This window comes from Crinia signifera, chromosome 6, assembly GCF_055691185.1.
Source record: "Crinia signifera chromosome 6, ASM5569118v1, whole genome shotgun sequence".
Lineage (NCBI taxonomy): Eukaryota > Metazoa > Chordata > Amphibia > Anura > Myobatrachidae > Crinia > Crinia signifera.
Window position 1 is genome coordinate 278,624,441 of NC_139222.1, and position 18,984 is coordinate 278,643,424.

Genomic DNA, 18,984 nt, shown 5'->3' on the forward strand with positions numbered 1-18,984 from the left:
AGTGATTAGCATTGCTGCATCACCGCCTGAGGTCACGTGTCTGATTGCAACCAGGCATTATCTGTGTAGAGTTTGCATGTTCTCCCTGAGCTGCTGTGGATTTCCTGGTTCTCTGGTTTCCTCCCACAATACGGTAGGATATTTAACTTCTAACAAAACATTATCCGCAGTGTGTATGTGTGTGCGTATGACAGGGAATATAGCCTGGAAGCTCCTCTGTGGGTTACTGATGTGAGTGACTCAATCACAGATATAGCTGTACCATATAATATATATAGGGTATGGGTCATAGTGTCGACACTACTTCAGGTCGACCATTGAAGATCAACAGAACTTAGGTCGACATAGCTAATGTCGACAGGGTGGGAAGATGGACACAAGCATTAGGTCGACAATGGGAAGGTCAACAGTCAAAACTATAGCCGCTGCAGCCCCCCGCTGTGGCGGGGAGGCGCTGAGGGACTGTGGGCGCCGGTCTGCGGGGCTATGGCTACTAGTACGCGTCTGTCTGTGTGGCTGGGAGCGGGACATATCGGCAGCGCCGCCCCTTCCCCTAGCCCTCCAATCTTCTCCTGGATCCAGTTGGGATTCCAAGGTCCGTATACTGACCGTCAATATCCCAACTGACGGCCCACACCCATAAAATCTATACATGTATATCCCCATGTCAAAATAAATGGTGGATGTGTGGGTATATGTGTGAAACGCAAATGAAATACGGAGGACAGAATTCGCCTAAAAGCATTTAAACCTCCTAAGGGTTGCAAGCAAGTTTAGGCGGATTCGGCCCAGCGAAGGGTGCCATTGGCGGCGTTTAAATGCATTGGGACGGCACCCGAACAGCACTCTAGGGAGCTAATAGGATCTGGTGGATTAATGCAGGAGTGCCGTTCTTATATAGTATAATCCCCAGCAGTAGGATGAAATATCCCGATAGATGTGATTGGCCTGCCTGGCTGTTCCGTGTAAACAAGAAGTCACCACAAAGATGGTCATTTACGGAGACGGTTGAGTTGAATCCTCATTAGATGTGATGCAGAAGTGGTATATGTTTATAGATTCCATGTGGCAAACCCACATCTACCTTGGGTAATAATATCCTCCTGCTGGGGATTAGACCGGAATATATTATATTGGAACACAGTGAAATAGCATTGGGGCAGTACGGATGGTGTAGGATTACTGCCTCACAGCGCTGAGGTCATGGGTTCCATTCCCACCATGGCCCTAACTGTGCTGAGTTTGTATATTCTCCCCGTGCTTGCGTGGGTTTCCTCTGGGTACTCCGGTTTCCGCCCACAATCCAAAAATATACTGGTAGGCTAATTGGTTCCCAACAAAATTAACGCTAGAATATCTGTGTGTGCATGTACATGTGGTAGGGAATATAGACTGTAAGCTCCACTGGGGCAGGGACTGTCCTCTGTACTATTCTCTGTACAGCGCTGCGGAATATGTGTGCGCTATATTAGAAACTGTTAATAAATAAATATGTCGCCCAAACCCTTCTCCTGGCAAAGTGACACAACGCAATAAAAGCACTGAGGTGCACGCGAGAGGCACGGATTCGGAAATGCGCCGGTGTAACAAAGAACCTTGCAGGGATACGGTCAGTCACTATGTCTACACCTCTAGGTCGACATGACTGAAGGTTGACATGGGGATAGGTTGACACAAGCATGTCGGTCTTCAGTCTTGTCGATCTAGTGGTGTCAACCTAATGGTTGTTGGCCTAGTTGCTGTCTATCCAGTGAGTGGTGGCCTGTGGTGGCTTGGAGGCATAGATGAGTAGGTGTGGGTGCCAGGAGTCTGATTGGGCTATTGCTGCCTCACTGCTGGGGCCTGCAGATCTACATGGCAGAGTCTACTTCTTATTTATTTTGCATCTTCTAGAAGATAAAAGATAGAATCTGATTTGGTTGCTACGGACAACATCCCATCTTCAATAGAACTCTCCATCTTTAGTAAATTTACCCAATAGAGATCTGGAACGCTGTGCTGTGAGCTGCCAGCCCAACTCTCTGCGTAGTCGTTCCTTATGGCATTTGCCAAAAATAGCCAGATGCCCACTCCAGCCCTGCCTACCGCAATGGGCAAATATACACAGCGCTAATCACTGAGGGTAGTTCATCAGCCCGTCGCCTCTAATTGAGTTTCCCCCCGAAAAATCTAAAAAATTCTATGTTTTTATTTGCACTCTATTTGCATTGTATAATCTTCCATCACAGAACGTTAGTTTAGGCTGGGATCATTTGGTCTACAGCATGATGGTCGACAGACATTAGGTTGACATCATTAGGTCGACATGGGAAAAGGTCGACATGGGTCTAAGTCGACATTGGAAAAGGTTGACATGGGAAAAGGTCGAAAGGCCATTAGTTCGACAGGTCGTTAGTGCGACAGGTCATTAGTTCGACAGGTCATTAGTTCGACAATGTCCAAGTCGACAGTGAAAAGGTTGACATGTGGTTTTTCACTGTTTTTTTACCTGAATGTCAACACAGTCAACATGGACACAGTTTAAAGTGCACCGCATCCCCTTGCATCGCTCGCTGCACTCGCTATGTATCGGGCACACTATTTTATTCTCCCACCACGCCCTAGTGGATGGTAGGGCATGAAATACCACCTGTCGGCACATGTCGGCTCAAAAAAACAGTGAAAAACCCCATGTCGACCTTTTGACTGTCGACCTAGACACTGTCGAACTAACGACCTGTTGAACTAACAACCTGTCTAACTAATGTCCTGTCGACCTAGAACCATGTCGACCTTTTCCTATGTCGTCCTAGACCCATGTTGACCTTTTCACATGTCGACCTAATGGTGTCGACCTAATGACTGTCTACCATAATGCTGTCCACCAAATATCCGCATCACGTTAGTTTTGGTGGCATTGGATACATTGTAGCGAGTCTCTGAATCACCGCACTAATTATGACATCACTAATTATGACATCACTAATAATGGACACTCCTTTCTCACTGTTTTGGATCCCAGCTGTAAACATTTTAAGTGCGTTTGCGCATTGAAATATGTACTGTAACCATGTAGAAGGAAACAATTACTTGTGGAACCTGTTCTCCCCTGCAGGACAAACCTCTCCAGGGCCCAGGTGAGCGAGTTCGTACCATATTCACGCACTATTTATGTCACCTGTGATTCCGTCAAATAGAAACAAATAAAAGGGTTGTCGTGGTGATCGAGGGCACGGCATATCTGCGGTATTCAAAGTATGGTCAAGCAAAATATGATGTATTAAATGTTATATAAGCATATGTACTTAGCTGAGATGATTCATCCTCTTCCTCAAATAACAACAGTACATGGGCCAGATGTATGAAGCTTCAAAAACCGATAGAGTGATAAAAAGGCAGCCAACCAGCTCCTAACTGCCATGTTACAAACTGGGTTTGAAAAATGACAGCTGATTGGCTGTTTTTTTAACACTCTTCAAGCTTGACACATCTGACCCCACATGAGATAGGGATCGGGGGATAGACCGGCATAGGGATGGCAGGCAGGGAAACGCATCCTGACCACATGAGCAATGCAGGTTCCACAACTTCAGAGCGTTCCTCGAAGGCCTCGGGCTGTAACTGAGCACAAGAGGATCAGCTAAAGGGGAAGCAGCTGCAGGAATCATCTCTCATCTGGGAATCATCCACATTCCACACAGCAGAGATCAGCCACGTTCTACAGCTTCAAGGCTTCCAGTTCATCTCAGTGTTACATAGGATGACATCAGCGCTTGGTCAGCTGTAGCTCACACTCACATAGGTGGGATTGAGAGCTGGAGGTCACTTACGAAGCAGAGCGGGGAAGGCATTGGTTTTGGTGTGGATCCACCCTCGTCTGCAATACGATGTACCCGTACCCGTTTTAGCTGGATGCCGGTTGAATGCCCCCTTGAGCATCAGTGCCGGCCCGGTTGGTATAACATCATACGGGGTAGAGATGGGCAAAGCGACTCACTAAAGAGAGCTGGGCTCAAACGAGCGCTCAGTGGAAAGATCCGGTTATTTTGGATGTCTCACTGGCTCACTATAAAAAAAAAGGGCTTATTTACAGTTTAAGTGTACTGTGTAGTATCTGTCCGTTTTACGTTACATTTCAATTGATTTTAGTAATGTAAAGCGAATTCCGTACATTAATCGCCCAGGTGGTTAGATGCTTTCCCTGTCTTTATAGCAGTTTGCATATCTGTCCATAGTCACCCTGCCGGCTGATTGTAGACGCTTTCCCCCGTCTTTATAACAGTTTGCCATTTCTGTCCATAGTCACCCTGCCGGCTGACTGTAGACGCTTTCCCCCGTCTTTATAGCAGTTTGCCGTATCTGTCCATAGTCACCCTGCCGGCTGACTGTAGACGCTTTCCCCCGTCTTTATAGCAGTTTGCCATATCTGTCCATAGTCACCCTGCCGGCTGACTGTAGACACTTTCCCCCATCTTTATAGCAGTTTGCATATCTGTCCATAGTCACCCTGCCGGCTGACTGTAGACACTTTCCCCCGTCTTTATAGCAGTTTGCATATCTGTCCATAGTCACCCTGCTTGCTGACTGTAGACGCTTTCCCCCGTCTTTATAACAGTTTGCCATTTCTGTCCATAGTCACCCTGCCGGCTGACTGTAGACGCTTTCCCCCGTCTTTATAGCAGTTTGCCATATCTGTCCATAGTCACCCTGCCGGCTGACTGTAGACGCTTTTCCCCGTCTTTATAACAGTTTGCCATTTCTGTCCATAGTCACCCTGCCAGCTGACTGTAGACGCTTTCCCCCGTCTTTATAGCAGTTTGCCATATCTGTCCATAGTCACCCTGCCGGCTGACTAAACACTTTCCCCCGTCTTTATAGCAGTTTGCCATATCTGTCCATAGTCACCCTGCCGGCTGACTATAGACACTTTCCCCCGTCTTTATAGCAGTTTGCCATTTCTGTTCATAGTCACCCTGCTGGCTGACTGTAGAATTCTTTCCCCCGTCTTTATAGCAGTTTGCCATTTCTGTCCATAGTCACCCTGCTGGCTGACTGTAGAATTCTTTCCCCCGTCTTTATAGCAGTTTGCATATCTGTCCATAGTCACCCTGCCGGCTGACTGTAGACGCTTTCCCCCGTCTTTATAGCAGTTTGCCATATCTGTCCATAGTCACCCTGCCGGCTGACTGTAGACGCTTTCCCCCGTCTTTATAGCAGTTTGCCATATCTGTCCATAGTCACCCTGCCGGCTGACTGTAGACGCTTTCCCCCGTCTTTATAACAGTTTGCCATTTCTGTCCATAGTCACCCTGCCAGCTGACTGTAGACACTTTCCCCCGTCTTTATAGCAGTTTGCCATATCTGTCCATAGTCACCCTGCCGGCTGACTAGACACTTTCCCCCGTCTTTATAGCAGTTTGCCATATCTGTCCATAGTCACCCTGCCGGCTGACTATAGACACTTTCCCCCGTCTTTATAGCAGTTTGCCATTTCTGTCCATAGTCACCCTGCTGGCTGACTGTAGAATTCTTTCCCCCGTCTTTATAGCAGTTTGCCATTTCTGTCCATAGTCACCCTGCTGGCTGACTGTAGAATTCTTTCCCCCGTCTTTATAGCAGTTTGCATATCTGTCCATAGTCACCCTGCCGGCTGACTGTAGACGCTTTCCCCCGTCTTTATAGCAGTTTGCCATTTCTGTCCATAGTCACCCTGCCAGCTGACTGTAGACGCTTTCCCCCGTCTTTATAGCAGTTTGCATATCTGTCCATAGTCACCCTGCCGGCTGACTGTAGACGCTTTCCCCCGTCTTTATAACAGTTTGCCATATCTGTCCATAGTCACCCTGCCGGCTGACTATAGACTTTTTCCCCCGTCTTTATAGCAGTTTGCCATATCTGTCCATAGTCACCCTGCCGGCTGACTGTAGACGCTTTCCCCCCGTCTTTATAGCAGTTTGCATATCTGTCCATAGTCACCCTGCCGGCTGACTGTAGACGCTTTCCCCCGTATTTATAACAGTTTGCCATTTCTGTCCATAGTAACCCTGCCGGCTGACTGTAGACGCTTTCCCCCGTCTTTATAGCAGTTTGCATATCTGTCCATAGTCACCCTGCCGGCTGACTGTAGACGCTTTCCCCCGTATTTATAACAGTTTGCCATTTCTGTCCATAGTAACCCTGCCGGCTGACTGTAGACGCTTTCCCCCGTCTTTATAGCAGTTTGCATATCTGTCCATAGTCACCCTGCCGGCTGACTGTAGACGCTTTCCCCCATCTTTATAGCAGTTTGCCATATCTGTCCATAGTCACCCTGCCGGCTGACTGTAGACGCTTTCCCCCGTATTTATAGCAGTTTGCCATATCTGTCCATAGTCACCCTGCCGGCTGACTATAGACACTTTCCCCCGTCTTTATAGCAGCTTGCATATCTGTCCATAGTCACCCTGCCGGCTGACTGTAGACGCTTTCCCCCGTCTTTATAGCAGTTTGCCATATCTGTCCATAGTCACCCTGCCGGCTGACTGTAGACGCTTTCCCCCGTCTTTATAGCAGTTTGCCGTATCTGTCCATAGTCACCCTGCCGGCTGACTGTAGACACTTTCCGCCGTCTTTATAGCAGCTTGCATATCTGTCCATAGTCACCCTGCCGGCTGACTGTAGACGCTTTCCCCCGTCTTTATAGCAGTTTGCCATATCTGTCCATAGTCACCCTGCCGGCTGACTGTAGACGCTTTCCCCCGTCTTTATAGCAGTTTGCCGTATCTGTCCATAGTCACCCTGCCGGCTGACTGTAGACGCTTTCCCCCATCTTTATAGCAGTTTGCCATATCTGTCCATAGTCACCCTGCTGGCTGACTGTAGACGCTTTCCCCCGTATTTATAGCAGCCGGCAGGGTGACTAGGGACAGACACGGCGACCTACTATAAAGATGTGGTGCATGTATATTATTATTATTTCTTTAAATACACATGGGGAGAGGTGAACGCTTCTTGTGCTGTAGGAGAGATCATACAGCCACAGAACGCCCACATGGGCGTTCCAGCTTTGGCAGTATAGTCGCAAGAACGGCAGCATATCGATCGGACGTGCGTACACACTGCACTTTTGTTCCGATATGGGCCCTTCCTGTCGGATGAAAATTAAACAGCACTGAACATTCGACTGACCGAGAATGGACGGACAAGACTGTTTTTGGCCATTTATAAATCGTACAGAGGGAGTCGGGACAGCGTACCCACCTATACAATTGAACGGCCGTCCGACCCAGAACGGAAGAACGGCCCAACGATTGTATATATGTGTACCCAGCTCAAGTCAGCCATGGGGATGCCCTTAAACGCTGGGTGCTTCTGCGCCATTTCTGCCCCTGGTCCTACTTCCCCGCAAAGAATGGCCAGCAGGTGTGTAACCCGCCAAAGCCGTTTGGTGCTGGTGTTGCACCATCGGGGCTGGGGCTGAATTTGTATCGCTATAAGCGATCCTGAATCAGCCCCTTAGTGTAGTTTTATAGAGATAGTTTATTAATGATACAGTTATCAGTAATTCATTTCTACTGAAAATCATTGAAATATTAATATAACTTTGTAATTTATTACAACCATCTTGCCGCCCCACTCTAGTTTTCCCTTGGGGTCACTTAGATGAAATACTCCATTCTTGTGCATGCTAGCCTTGGTTGTGCATTTTCTGTGTATGGGGGGGAGAGAACACTTACCTCTCTGATGGGATGTTTGAGGTTGAAGTTACCGCTCTCTTAGGGCCTTATGGTTCACTCTTTCTGACAAAATCCTTCTTAGATGGACAAAACCATGCTGCACTGCAGGGGGGCAGATGTAACAGGTGCAGAGAGAAATAGATTTGGGTGAGTTATTTTGTTTCTGTGCAGGGAAAATACTGGCTGCTTTATTTTTACACTGCAATATAGATCTCACTTTGAAGGAAAACCCCACCCAAATCTAACTCTCTCTGCACAAGTAACATCTGCCCCCCTGCAGTGCACGTGGTTTTGTCCATCTAAGAAGGATTTTGTCAGAAAGAGTGAAGTAGAATAAGGCCCTATATCACACCACCAATAGACAATGTTGAGTGTATGGCGCTACAAACAGGATACGTATTTATTACAGGGTCTATCTACCTGTGGATACTAAGACAAGATTCAATACCTACATCTGCTTTAAATGTGATTTAGGCCCAATTTCACCCAATTCCGGTTGATCAGGCAGGAAATCAGCCCAACTCGCATGTGTATAACCTCCAATTCCATCCAATGCATCGGACCGGAGTCAGAGGTCAGATAAATAGTATGTGCAGCCATCACCTAAAAAGCACCCGCAATGTATCGCATTCAATACAGTACGTAGGGCAGCTGGCACACACCTATTTGCAGAGCGAGGAAGTGCCGGGCAGGAAAGGTGCTCTGCATCCCCTGCTGTGGAGGGCAGGAGATTTGAAAACTCTAATACTGTACAAAAGAATAGAGGGACACTGATTGGCTGAGAGAGCTCTCTCAGCCAATCAGCATCCGTCCATTCTTTTGTATGGGTACATCAAGTGCAAAATCGTATGTGAACCCTCTCTGGGAGCTCAAGGGAAATCGGGTCCGACTTGTCCTAGTCCTAAGCTCCTCTGTTTCATAGCACCCTCCCATTTTATCATTGTATGTTATTATTATTATTATTATTCTATTTATAAGGCGCCACAAGTGTTTTGCAGCGCCGTACAAAGGAACAATACAGGGAGACAAAGCTTGGCATAACATTGAATAAATAACAAAAATACAGTACAAATAAAGAGCGCCACAGTTCAATACACAATACAGCTTAAATGTAAGTAGTGAGGACTCAATGAACATACAACTAGAGCAGTGGTTCCCAAACTGTGTGCCGTGGCTCCCTGGGGTGAGTCGGGGACCAATTCAAATTATTTATGATCAATTATTTATGGACAAAACCAGTGCTGGTGGCTGCCAATCATAAAATATGTACAATCAGAAGCAAATCCTGCCATTTAACACATAACTGAACCTTAGAAGCACATATAAACAATCTACTGCATTGTAGATATATTTTTGTTGGGCCTAGGGGTGCCGTGGAAAAATTCTGATATTGTAGGGTGCCGTGATTCAAAAAAGATTGGGAACCCCTGAACTAGAGGCTTGAGGCCAATGATGGAGATGAGTATGCGGACGAAGATGGTCACTGAGTGTTTGAGTATCGGAGAGCTGTGAGTGACATGTGAAGAGAAGTGGGCTTTGACAACAGAAGGGAAGAGGAGCTTACAATCTAGTTCAAATGCATCTCTCTGTATAGAACTGCAGAACATTCTGTGGCTTTATAATTAGCGGAAACTAATTAATAACAGAACATGTAAATATTTTCTTCGCTCTCCAAGAATCAGGAGGCGCGATATTGTTTGAGGTTCAGGTAACTGAGTCTCACAAGAAGAGTCGTAGGAGTATACAAAGTCACAGTATAACTTTACAATACCATTTGCGCAATCAGGAAACCACGGCCAAGCCTTAAACCTGCTGCTTAAATTAGTGTCATTCCACCAATCCAGTCCTGTGCGAGGTGTGGGGAACAGAATTACCTCTGCAGAACAAAGCCTGGGACCATGGGTGTGCCTCGCTGCACTGTGCTGGAGACAGCAGCTGAAAGGACGCCCCGGGCCTTCATAAATCAGAATAAATGTCAACATCAAACAGCAGAAACATTCACATTGTGGTGATATGATACACAAATAGTGTCATTCGAATCAACATTAGATCTAGGAACACAGAATTTGCATTTGTTACTTTTACTATAAACGTACCTCCCAACTGTGGGACAGTCCCTTCGGGCCGTAGAGGGGGTGTGTCATGCTCCACCCAAAGAGTGTGCCCAGCACCATACACGGGTGTACTAGATGTGCTTAAATGCTTGTTGCAAGATGGGGACTGTTGTGCCCATATTATAGTCAGAGTATATCTCTACAAAATCACTGTCCTTGAAAATTGCAGGAAATAATCCGGGAGATTTTATTTATGATACAGGTCAGCAGGAGATATGAACTTCAAATGGGAGTCTCCTGCAGGGTCTAGGATGTGTGTGTGGTGAGTTGGGAGGTCCCTTCTTATCTCGCAGAGTAGCAGTGAGTAGATCCTGCTAATACATGGACTGCCTCTATTCACCGGGAGAGAGGGACAGAGGACATGGAGCAGCCTCTAAAGGAGTGCTGGGGATGTCCCCAATATCATCAAAATCAGGGCGTGGCTCATGATCACTGTAAAAGCCACTAGGCACTCGGTCATGCCCTGCCATTTTGGACGCGTGCATGAGCCCGTCTTTACCTCATCATGACCTCAGCACAATGTTCGGAGGTATTCTACAACATTAGTGCATGGGTTCAATTTGGGGCTGGATAAAGGGGGGCATAGTAGTTGAAAAAGATCAAGGGCCTAGGAGCTGTGCTACCCCCCCCCCCCCCCCCTCCCTACTGTGAGTCCCGATCTCTCTAAAAAGTATTGAACAAAAATTGCAGCATTTTTTGAGGAAATGAGAAATTCAATTTTAATACTCAGGACTAAACATCCATTCACATGCATGCGGGGAAAACGGCGTGTGAGGGGGGAAAGGGTTCATACGGGCACCGGGAGGAGGGAGTTTCGCAGTGTTGCGGCTCAACCAGAATCACCCCCAAATGTGCAAAGTGCAGGACTCTACAGAGTGTAAGCCGCACTTGTCGCACCCAGGTGCGCTACAATGAGGGGTGCAGTCTGCTCTGTAGTGTAACCTTTCTAGAAGGTGACACCAAAATGCAGGCTCCCCCACAGTGATAGAAGCCTAGTGCTGCAGTGGGACATTAACCAGCAGCATTCGGCTCCTGCCGGAGAAGGAACTGGGAGCGTTGGAAGAGTCATCACATACTTCAACCCACACACACCAATTCTGTCACATATTACTGAACGCTGTACCGGAACAGTGCGTCACACCTGTGGAAAATACCATATGTGGGTCCAGCCGTACTTAGCAGTAAAGTTTAGCAGCACAACCCTGGGGATTGAATCAGCCCCATAGAGCACACCAATAGCATACGGGGGCAAACCTTCGGCCTTGGCCCATATTGCATTTTTACGTTTTTGAATGAACGTAATGTGATATACTGACAGCCGCGCACTCGGCTTCACAATCCCTCAGTTCTAGTGAATTATTAAACATCAAGCGACCAATAATTCATGAGCTGCTTCTTATGTAATGTCTGGAACACAGAGAACCATTAGGCTACAAGCCTTGCTGATTGTGATTACACTCATTCTGTAGTGACTACACATCTACGGCCAATCGGGATGCGGTCCTATGGTCGTCACAGCAAAAAAGGTCAACCGCTATTGGTCGAAACTTTAGTGGTTGTCACTCTAGGTAAAGTTTTCTTCTGGACATGCGCTCACCTCCCGGTCGAGGCACCAGCATCAGTTAGCCAGGCGGGTGTCCACCGTCCTGGGGCGTTTAATGAATACATAACGTTACATAGCGGCAGCCAGCAGCGCAACTCCAGTCCACACTCCACGACACAACCCGCTCGGCTGCAGTGCGCACATGGCCACAGGACTCAGCAGCAGCACAGCAGACACATCACATGCACTCCCGGCCGGGTGGTCAATAAGGCGTCTAATGCATTATTGAGATGAACCTTTTCTTTCAACTTAAACCTTGATTACCCCTAGCAGTAAATCACACGGACACATGACCTGAAATAACTCACACGGACACGTGACCTGAAATAACGACACGGACAACCACTGCATAAGTTTAAAAAGGTAAAGGGTATTTATTGTGGTATGACCCTATTGAAAGGGATGGCCTAGAGAGCGCTTGACGACCAGCCAGTCATAAACGTTAGCAATGGCGGCGACTACAACGCCCCAACTTGTAACTAGGGCGAGGAACCGCCCCCATTGAATTCAAAGCCAGCCTGCGCTGTGACTGTCTTGCCGCCCCTCCTAGGGCCTAATGAGGACAGTTCTAAAAGTGTCCTGCATCCCCCCTCGGGGGCAGAACTCACCAGCCTTCCTGGCAGAGGGTGGCAATACCTCACAGTGACCACCTGTACTTCAAACTGGACTGCTGATCGAGAGCGCCCTCCCGCCAATTAATATTAAAATTGATGAGAGCCAAATTTGGGTGACGGCCGAAAGGCCATGTGGTAGGTTAGCACAAGGGAGGGAGGGTGGGAATCCAGACTCAAGAGGAAGATGGATCATCTGACTACCTCTTATATATCTCCACCTAAGCTACCACCCCTTCTACACCTGATTGGCTACCCCATCTACACTGCACTTCTATGGGTAAGTGACACTCTGATTTCTATCTTTGTCATACCATCTCAAACTGCACCGACTCTTATATTCCCTCATGCCTAGGCAGCCCTCGCTCTCTCTAAGGCGTCTAATGCATTATTGAGATGAACCTTTTCTTTCAACTTAAACCTTGATTACCCCTAGCAGTAAATCACACGGACACATGACCTGAAATAACTCACACGGACACGTGACCTGAAATAACGACACGGACAACCACTGCATAAGTTTAAAAAGGTAAAGGGTATTTATTGTGGTATGACCCTATTGAAAGGGATGGCCTAGAGAGCGCTTGACGACCAGCCAGTCATAAACGTTAGCAATGGCGGCGACTACAACGCCCCAACTTGTAACTAGGGCGAGGAACCGCCCCCATTGAATTCAAAGCCAGCCTGCGCTGTGACTGTCTTGCCGCCCCTCCTAGGGCCTAATGAGGACAGTTCTAAAAGTGTCCTGCGTCCCCCCTCGGGGGCAGAACTCACCAGCCTTCCTGGCAGAGGGTGGCAATACCTCACAGTGACCACCTGTACTTCAAACTGGACTGCTGATCGAGAGCGCCCTCCCGCCACAGCTGGGTTCAAAAATTGCCACTTAAAGACAATTACTGTAGAACCCAAGCCCGCCAAACCAATCAATAACTAAGTCAACCAGAGTAACACAAACCTAATCCCCTATCTGCAACAACTGAACCAGTCCTGAAGTAGAACGGCCATGCCTGATTCCGACAAATGTACACCATCACTTCTGTAGAAGGATGGGGTCTCCAGTGCTAAAGAGGGGTGTCTAAACGCTGTGCCTCCCATGGACGTGACCGCTTTGGAGACCGCAAAGTTGACCTTGCGTCTGATCTTCTCTAATGACTTGGGGTTCCAGCAGCCCCTCCAGTTGAAACGAGGCACTATGTCGGACCAAACTATCCGCAATCCAGGCCAAAGGCCTACCAGAGTCTTAAGATCAGCCTCGATCCTCAAAATAAGGCCTATGCTGGTTCCCCGGCCTAAGTCGTTACCTCCTAGGTGTATCACGAAAACATCCGGGCGACCCCAGCGACGCTCTTTATCTGACAATAATGGTAAAAGACCATTCCACCGGAGACCCCTGACACTGGACCAGTGTACTGCCTTCGCCCCTAGCTCTGCCCGGGCCATGACAGCTAACTCATGATTGGATGCCCAGAAAATGTATGAATGCCCGACGAACCAGACAGTGGCATGAGTCGTTGAAGGGGGGGGGGAAGGGCTGAAAAAGAAAACCCTAACCGGTTAGCATTCAAACTTAAACTGTATAATGCACAACGTAGGGTTAGACATATAATGCACAACATGAATTAGTACACTAGAATCCAAGTGAAGGGGAAAACCTTAAAAAACCTCCGGTGGACTTGAGGGGGGGAAGCCAATTGTAATCAGCCCACTATCGGAGGAAAAATTAAAAAATTCCCTTCACACCGTCGATTCCGTAACGCTGCCGTTACAAAACCGATTGTAAACATAGTTTTTGGATCCAGCGCCGAAGGCGCGTGCTAAACCTTATCTAGACGTATATAAGATTTATAAGCGGAGGGCTTCCAGCGGCCGAGTTGCTGAATGGCATTCACTGGAAGGCCCTCCGCTGCTGCGTTGGTGGCCGCACCAATACGGAACGAATGCGTCCCGTAATCGGCGACCTCCAAACCCAACGCAGCCACACAGCGCTTAAACACAGCAGTGAATTGAAAGCGCGTCATGGCCATGTATCAGCATGTGCGAGGAACTGGGCCGTAGCGGCAGGCCTCAAAGGCAGATGTGCCGTTGTCAGCCGCATGGCGCAGATCCCCTTTCCCGCTGGGACTTAAGGGATGCCAGCGGCCTCTGCCCAACTGATCGGTCTCAGACCGGCGGAGCACACAAAGGACGAACCGTCCTGGAAGACCATGTCTTCGAACCGCACCTAAATCAGTGGCATTCTTGCTGGCCGCAACCAGCCCGCCCACCCTAAAGTCCCTAAAGAACGCAAAAGAGAACGCCACCCGACAGAGTGACGTCTCTTCTGTGCCCTCCGCTACGCTCTGAACACAGGCTACAATTTCCACCGCGTCTACAGCTCGATGGACTTGCGGGAATCCGCTGTCATAGTCTGCACTCTCACCCACCAATCAATGCCATTGCTAGCGCAAAGGCTTTGGTGGGGTCCCGTTCTCTGCGTAATTTAGCACGGAATATATCCCGGCTAATGCAACAGCCATGGCAGATGGACAGTCCCGCGCCATAATGCCCATACCCGAAAACAGCAACGATCATCGACCGACTTCCGCTGTTCCCTGGGGACTCCTAAAAAGGCCGCCACGTCCTGCAGCGTGGCTGCATCAGCCTTACTGGTGGAGGGGGCCAGGGATGGCAAGATAATCCACCCATGTCTGCTCTACGATCTGCCCTACAGGACATGGATAAGTGAGCCCAAGGGGCGCAGCAATCGGTACCAACTCGCGAAACTTCGCAAAGTAGAACCGCGACAGGGCATCGTCGATGCCATGGTCGACCCCTGTAACGTGCTGCGCCATGAAATGTATGATGCACTGTAAGCGGCGCAATATCAAATGTCTGAGCAGTGTCAGGGGTGAAAAACGGTGCCCTGTTTGTTAGCGGTGTGTACCCTACCTAGGTTATATCACCATAACCTCCCGTCTGGCTTGCTAACATATGAGCCCACCTTCCCACCGCTACAGTGATGGGAAAGAACTCTAATAGCCGCAAATTGGCCGTGAAACCCCTCCCAATCCATGATTGAGGCCATGGGGCACCGCGCCATTTGCCCAGAAAAATGCCCCGAAACCCGTGGACCCCGGGGCCTGCGTAAATACTGAAGGCTGGCTAAGTCAAAGACATGACGCACGGTGGGCCCGTGGTCCTGGCGTCGGCCACTGACGCCCCTAAGTTGGGGTGTCACGGGAGGAGGCAGGAACGGACCCCATGACCCACTTGGCCCTGAGTGCATGGTGCCCCAAATTTGTGGACCAACCCGGGTGCTTTAACAACAGCTGATAACGCACTTGCAACTTAATCAGTAATAGCATCGTTGGTGGATGCCCCATGAGGGTAATACAGGTGCTGGCTTAACTGGTGTTCACCCGAAACCTTCTCGGGTACTATTCCCAAGTGAAATAACACGTGCTGGGCCATGGGTCAGCCGTGCACGGGCCTACCAGTCTGCCCAGCGCTGCCTCAGCTCACACCTCATGTCTCCCCACCTCGGGGGCATGCACCACTGATTTAAGATGTCTGGGTGGAACTACCCTGGCGTCGCCGGGATGGGCAAATTAAAACCGTAACTAAACCTTGAACAACAACAGGGCCTCTTCCCTGTTAGCGTAGGCATGTATACGGGGTTCCAGCTCGAACAGGACTATGGAGCTGTTGTCTCACTTAGCGCTAGTGCTGGCGTCGCCAGCTGGGCGGCTTTACAGGTCTTAGCTGGGTGACTGGCCCCCCAATTACAGCATTCGTGGCGAAAAGGCATTTGCTGCCTCTATCACACTGCATGGTTGAAGGCAAAGCATTTGCCTTTTGCGGCTGGCTTGCACCCTTATTGCCAGGGGGAAACTGGAATCACGGGATGGGACTCATAAGCAGCGTGGCCTTTACCCATGTCCCGCCACCATATCCTGACATGCTTAGGGCCCTCGGCCGTAACCCGTGTGGGTCAGACTAAATTTCCTGTCATAATCCCTAAGAGCCGGAACCTTGCAAGCTAGAAAAAACCTGTGTACCAGGGACATGTACCGCCTAACGTTGTTGCGCTTCTTGGGTCTAGGGTCAACAATGGCCAGATGGAAACACTTAACCCCGTGGTGCAAACCCGGATACAAGCTTTCACCGGCACCGGCCGATTTCTTGGCCCTGCCGCCATAAGTTAACGTGAAAACATCCCGAACTTCCTTTGGCTATTTTCCCTTAGCGCCTTGATGGAGACCCCTGTACCCTGCGGTGTTGCTGCGACTGACCATGTCAAAGGAAAGCTGGGACTCAGCGACGGGTTTAGTCTTGCTAGCCCGCTACCCCCCGCCCCTGCTTGCTGTGCAACTGCGCGCGCTACAAGCTTGGCAAACCTGCGGGGGCGTCTAATGGTTCCTGACCCCTCGCAGCAGCGGAGGAATGGCCCGCAGAATGTTCAGAGGTATCATACTCATCGTGCTCACCATCACCCGGAAGGTTGACAGCATCCGGAGACCCGGCCTCATGCGGCGTCCCTGCTGCAGCTGCAGTCGCCTGCGTAATGTTCTATCCAGAATGATGATCCACGTACTCGGCTGCCCGCCGGGGAACTGATGAGACCTCGAAAGAAGCATGCAAAATGATTAGTGACTCACTCATGGGGGAGAATATACAAACTCCACACAGTTAGGGCACGGTGGGAATGGAACCACCAAACTCAGTGCTGTGATGTAGTAATGCTAATCGTTCACCATGCATGCTGCCCTGGGCCTGCCCAATAAGTAAGGGCCGTGAAACCATCCCCCAGAACTCCCGGCAGGGAAAAACCGCTGACTAGGACGGGTGGGTAGATGTACCCGAAGTGCCGTCGGGACGGGTGTGGGGTCTGGAGGTCCGGGGCAGTAAAATGGGCCCGGAACCTGGGCAATACCCGGATGGGACAACTGTGAGGGCACGCCGCCTAGTGGCGGTGCCCATGGTGCCCCACGCCCCGACATGGGCAACTGTGGGGTAAATGAAGGGAACCCGCCGCCATGTGAATTTTGGCTTGCGGTGCCTTGGCCATTTTTATGTACCACAAACCCCCCCCCAAAATATAAATATGGCTGCACTTATATATGTGCAGGGTTACCAAGGCACCAGCAGGGGGCGGCAGCGCCCCTCCGCTGGTATGCCACAAAACTTTTTCTGGGATTTGTGGGAAGATGGCCCGCGGTGGGGGAATGGGGGTTTGACGAGTAGCTGCGAGGCCCCCCGGGACAGTACCCCTGAAGGGGCCCTGCCCCGTGAGCAAATTGCTCAGTGGCAGCCCCCCCAGCAGCCCGCTGGAAACTGCCCCAACACATGGGCCAGCAGAGGGAGCAAGCGCACCACTACTGGTGGGGAAGGACGGGGGCCCGAACCAAATGCTGGGGCCTAATGGCCCTGTGGCCGCCTGTGATGACCAGGGGGCCCTAATGGCCCTGTGATGCCCTCATGCTGGGGCCTAATGGCCCTGTGATGCCCAGGAGGCCCTGATGCTCCCCTGGGTACCACTTATTTGAGACCCCCGCTGCCCCGTATGTCAAAGTCCTCAGCAGCGCTACCCGCTGCCGAGGTGTTTGAAACCCAGCCTTTTCTGCTGCCGGCCAGGAGCACTTCTGCCCGGGGCAGGGAGGGGAGAAGGAGGCTGAGGTGGCTGTGTCCGGGCTGCCGCGACCATGCGCAGGAGCCCGGACTGGCAGGAGGACGGCCGTGGTTGGTGCCGCCGCCCCCCCCCCCCCCCCCCCCGCCGAGAGCAGTGACGGATGCTCTGGTGTGAGGCGCCGGGGGCAGGGTCCGGCCCCCCGCGACTAAGCCGGGGGGAAGGCGGATCAAGCGCCGCCAACGCCGCACGTGGCACGCCCGCCCGCCTCCCTCCGCCGCGAGCGGTACCTAGGCACAGCCACAGCGTCCTGAGACGCCGGGAACCATGACCCGCGACAAGCGGGGGGAGGTGGGGTTAAGCGCCTGCCACCACCAATGGCATGCCCTCCCCTGCCTCATGAGTGCTGGGAGCAGGTCCGGGGTCAGCCAGCACCTCGCGGAGGTGCTTGGCATCCCCCCAATAGCTGGTGTGCCGAGATTGATCACAGCCGCGCTAGCCGCGGCTGTGAGATCAAAGAGCGCATCCGCCGGAGGGCACGTGACCTCTCCGGCGGACGCTGTGCTGAAGTCGGTTCTGCACTGGGGGAGGCCCGGGACGGAGCGATCTGGCGCCGGGAAGACAGGAGGCGCAGACGCTGTAGGAGAGCCGGGGAACCCCGTGCAATGAGAGCTGGCGGTGACCTCCCGCCGTCGTGCCTGGCCACAGTAGCCAGCCGGCCAGCCAGCGAGGAGAGAGGGGGGGGGTTTGAATCCGAGGGGGCGCACATATGTTCCGGAGGAGATGAGAGAGGAGGCAAGTGCCGAAGGTAAAATAGGGGGGGGCAGAGGTGAAAATAGAAAGAGGATGCAGTAGCACAGTGTAATTATCACTTATCTTCTATGTCAGCTCAATCTCCCAATCCAGACTCAAGAGGAAGATGGATCATCTGACTACCTCTTATATATCTCCACCTAAGCTACCACCCCTTCTACACCTGATTGGCTACCCCATCTACACTGCACTTCTATGGGTAAGTGACACTCTGATTTCTATCTTTGTCATACCATCTCAAACTGCACCGACTCTTATATTTCCTCATGCCTAGGCAGCCCTCGCTCTCTCTGATCTGCGCTGCTGAGTCCCGAGCAAGACCACCCACCAGTGCCGCATCATCGTTGCCGCCGTCGAAGAAGCCGCAGTGCAAACTGCAGTGAAAGACGGACGACCAGTGGTAGTAAGGCAGGAGGAGACAGTGGCAGGGAAGAGGGGGGGGGGGGGGGGGGAATTGCCATCGGATGCCGTCCATCAATGGCATGAAACTATTCGACCCTCGCCTATCGGAATGGGATCATTCGTCAGACTGCATTTAGGTCTA

General features: G+C 50.6%; 1 long non-coding RNA gene across 1 annotated transcript in view; it reads left to right on the forward strand.

Moving 5' to 3' along the window:
* The window catches only part of LOC146009413 (uncharacterized), a 38,152-nt gene extending 19,451 nt beyond the window's left edge, over positions 1-18,701 (forward strand). Inside the window, exon 4 of the long non-coding RNA XR_014444655.1 lies at positions 18,516-18,701. This is a non-coding gene — a long non-coding RNA (uncharacterized LOC146009413). The remainder of the gene's footprint in view (positions 1-18,515) is intronic.
* The last annotated feature ends 283 nt before the right edge of the window (positions 18,702-18,984 follow it).